Source organism: Herpailurus yagouaroundi, unplaced genomic scaffold (assembly GCF_014898765.1).
Source record: "Herpailurus yagouaroundi ecotype Mexico unplaced genomic scaffold, PumYag 196, whole genome shotgun sequence".
NCBI lineage: Eukaryota > Metazoa > Chordata > Mammalia > Carnivora > Felidae > Herpailurus > Herpailurus yagouaroundi.
The window spans coordinates 14,912,284-14,916,752 of NW_024412427.1; positions in this window are offsets into that span (position 1 = coordinate 14,912,284).

The window sequence follows — 4,469 nt, forward strand, 5'->3', positions numbered from 1 at the left end:
TTTGCTGGTGGAATAACTGGCAGTTTTTATTTTTAAGGTTAACAGCTACATCCTTCAGGTACTCCACTGCCACTGGATGGAGAGCCGGAGTGGAAAGAGACATCAATCTTAAAGGATTACAGTTAAATATCTTACTTCTACAACATTTACAAGAACATACACCCAGGTGCTATGTCTCCTCCAGGGCCCCTGCAAGCAAGGGTCCCGAACCTGAGGCTTCACTATTGTCGAGATAAATCTACCCTATGAAATGAAGCTAGAAAATAAGTAAGGGGGACACTAGGCAGGCCCCTGCAGTTGTTAGGAGGGAGTTAGGACTCGATTCTAAGAGCAACAGGAAAACTTAAAGGGCTTTAATGGACGAGGATGGGGGTTACATGATTTGATTTATATTTCTCAAAGACTGCTCCGGTTTCGGCGTGGATGCTGGGCTTCAGGGAGGCAGGTGACATTGCTGAGGACATTGCTAAGGCAGCTGGTGGGCCTTCCCCAGGAGAGAGATGGCTTAGACTAGGGTGGGATGGGTAGAGGTAGTGGTTTGAAGGTTATTTTGGGGGCTGACTCAAATTCAGTAGAGGTGAGGTGGGCATCAAGAGGGTCTCCCAGGGGCGTGTGGGTGGCTCAGTCGGTTAAGCATCTGACTCTTGGTTTCAGCTCAGGTCGTGATCTCATGGCCCATGAGTTCAAAGCCAGCATCCAGCTCTGTGCAGATAACACAGATCCTTCTTGAGACTCTTCCTCTCTCTCTGCTCCTCCCCCTCTTGCTCTCTCTGTCTCTCAAAATCAATAAACAAAAACTAAAAAAAAAAAAAAAAAAAGTGTCTCCTAGGTATCTTCTTGAATGGTTGCTGTGACCCCACCCCCTGAGGTAGGAAAATGGGAGTTGGATGGACCTGTCTGTTCGACCTGTTGGAATCCTGTCTCTACCATTGCCAGCTACGTTACCCAGGACAGGTCACTTCTCTCTGGGCCATTTCCTCCTTGCAAAAGGAGGAAAACTAACATCTACCTTGTGAGGTTGCTCGAAGAGACCCTTTCCATAGGCCTAAAATGACGTCGCTGAGGCCAAGTCCCCAAACCAGGGCTTCAGGCGTAAGCTATTTGCAGTTGCAACCTCCCCCAGAAATGTAGTCTTAACTGGTCAGTCAGGAATTTTCTGACGGGGGTGCCACTGAGTGTGCCACAGGGGCCCTCTCCACCCCCTCCCCCCAAAAAGATGAGGGCACATTAATACCGCTCCCTCTTGCCCCCAAAGGAAAGCGAGCTTGCCTGAAACAATCCTTTTCTTTTGCTAACTTTCTTGCCACACTGCTCTTCCAAAACCTGTTTGGTATTTTTCCTTCTACTTGCTAGATGGAGTGCAGCCTGACTCACGAATCATTTAATAAAGCCAGTTAGATCTTTAAAATGTACTTGGTTGAATTTGTGTTATTTAACAAGAGTAAATGAGACCACCTATCAGGAGAAGCCTGGGATCTTATAAATAACCTATATGTTGAATGCCATTGTTGTTCCAAGATTTATTAGTATTTACTATGAATCTCAAGGGAGGAAACCAGCCTTGGATCCTTATTCTGTGGCATGATTTTTATTAGGTTCTAGCAATTGGCTTTGGCTATTGAAAGCAGTGATGTCCCCAGGCAAGAAAATAATTGCTGTCCCCAAAGGGCGGGTCAATGTGATTGATCTTTTTAATAACAACAGTAATAATAGCTAATATTTCGTGAGCATTTATTATTATCAGGTTCTTTACATGCTTTGTCTCATTTATCTCTTACAATATCTATGGCACAGGTACTTTTATTATCATCATTTCCATTTTACAGATAAGAAAACCTGAGGTTCAAGTGATTAAATAACTTCTCCAGGGACCCCTTAGGTAGTAAGTGAAAGAGAGGGGAGTCCATCCTTGGGAAACCTGGCAGAGGGGTCAGATCAGATCACCTTTCAGAATTGTTCTGTAAGGCCCGGCCCCGCCCCTGTCACCCCCCCCCCCCCCCACCCCCGCACTGGTGCTGTCCTAGGTTAGAACTCTTGACTGGAGGTACCAAGCCAGAGACTGCCAGTCAGGCCTGTGTCGTCCGGCCCGTCTCCGCCCCTCTCCCCGCCCCATCCCCTCGCCCCACCCCATCTCTGCCAACTGCCCCGCCTATCGCCCCTTACCGCCCCGCCCCTTACCGCCCCTCCCATATCCCCGCCCATCACCCCGCCCCGTCCTTTGCCAACCCCGCCCATCGCTCCGCCGCGCCCTCCCTGAAGCCCGCCAGCTCCCGCAGCGTGGCGTCTCCAGACTCGACGCGCGGACCCCGGCGACTAGTCCTCTAGCCCCAGCGTGGGCGCACCTCTCCTCAGAACCGGCGCCGAAAGTAGGGCGCAGTCTGAGGGGCCGGGAGGGAGCCGCGGGCTGAAGGCGGGCTGAGTGACGGGGGCCACGGCCACCCGCACCCCGACACGCGCGCCCCGCCGGCTCCTCAGCCGCGCGAGCCCCGCGGACCGCGCCTGAGAGAGAAACACCGTCGCCTGCAGCCCTTTGGGGCTGGAGGCGTGACCTGGAGGCGTGACCTGGCGCTTCTTCCCCTCGCGGGGAGGACCGGGCACCTGGGGTCACCTCTCTGGCCTCAGTTGCTCTCTCTGACTAGCCGGCCTTGAAGTCTGAGGAGACGTTTGTGGAGGAAGCCTTTGGCGTCCCTCGCCCTGGCGCTCGCCGTCCTTCCCTCACAGCCGTGGGCGCCCTCACCTTGCCTCCAGCGCCTTCCCCTTCCTTGCCACGCACCCCGTTTTGTCCCCATGAAGGAGCTCGCCCTCTGGCCCTCCCCACGTCCCGGAGCGTCCCCTCCGCTTGCGCCCCTCACCCCCTCCTGCGGGCGGCCGCCCTCCCCCTTCCCCTCTGCTCCTTCCCCCTCCTCCTCCCTCCTCCCCTCCTTCTCCCTCCTCCCCTCCTTCCTCCTCCTCCCCTCCTTCCCCCCTTCTCCCCTCCACTTCCCCCTCCTTCCCTCCGCCCCCCTCCTCCTCCTTGCCCCCTTCCTCCCCTCCTTCCCCCTCCCCCCTCGTCCCCTCCACCCCTTTCCCCCTCCTCCCCCTCCCCTCTGTCCCCCTCCCCCTTCCTCCGTCTCTTCCCACCCTCCTCCTCTTCCCACCCTCCTCCCCCTCTTCCCACCCTCCTCCTCCCCACCCCCATCCCCCTCAGTGCTCAGGGCCCTCTCTCAGCAGCGGCCTGTCCCTGGCTCCCAGTTCCCGGTTCTCTGGTTCTCGCCAGCTCTGCCTTGCTCCAAGCTAGTCCAATCCAGAAATAAACCTTCGAGAGTAGGGGTGGCAGGAAGGTTGGGGGGGGGGTGTCGTTGGGGAGGGTAGAATATGTACTCGGGAAAAATCAATATCTCAGATTGAAAAGCAGAGTTGTTTTTCCTTAAAATACGTCAATAACCATATACCTGGGAGCAATTTTATAAGATAAACTGGAATGTATTCCAAGATACCAAACAGTAAAAAGAATAAAGTGAAACCAAGGCAGGCACAGGCCATAAACATTAAAATCTCCAGCTCTACCATTGGGGAATGTGGTTTTGCAGATTGCCTAACTTTTCATTTTGGGGCCAGTGATTTGATTTTTGGGGTGGAAATTGTGCATTGATCAAAATTCACCTAAATCTTGAATTCTGTGGCTGATTTTGTTTTTGTGTTCATTTTGTCTCAATTTTCTCTTTTAGTCAGCAATTCAAGTAGAAAAGAAGCAAAAAGGCTTTTATAGTGGAAGCTTAAGATTTCTTATATGAGCAATAATCTGATTCTTCACTAGAAGTCAAAGTATTATAATATGCCTTTGCTTAGAGGAGCCTTATGATATTCTCAAAGATACCACAATTCGTAGAAATGTGCATAAACTGTTTTAGTTCTGGGTGAAGTTTTGTTTTCACCATTCTTGTTTGAAAACGTTTAAATTCGATTCTTGTTTTCTTTCTTGCCTTTCGATTCTTTTCCTTTAGTTTCTGTTTCCTTCATTTTTCCACTTTATAGTCCTTTGGAATTCCATTATTTTAACTTCAGAAGTTAATAAATTGCTGACTAAACCAGAGTATCTTGAAGAAAACAAAGAAATTCAACACCTGGTTATAAATCAATAGTCCAACATTTCTCAAATTCCTAAGTTTTAGAAAAGACGTGACATGTGTTCGCTTTTCTTAGTTTTTGTGTGCCTTTTCCTGTTCTGTTGTTTTTTTTCCCTATTTCCATCCTATTTTTCCCAGGCCTCCGCCTCTATTTATTTGACCTTATTAATAAGAGAACTTAAATTCTTTGTAGGAAAAAGTAAGTAGAATGTAGGAAACCGTCAGTGATCAGAACACATGTAAATCGGGTGTGGTTCACAATCTAATAGAGTTCTCATTAGTTTATAATTTTGTATTTTACATAATGGCTTCTTTACAAGAAACTGAATTGAATAATAGCTTCAATTGGAAGATAATCTGTTA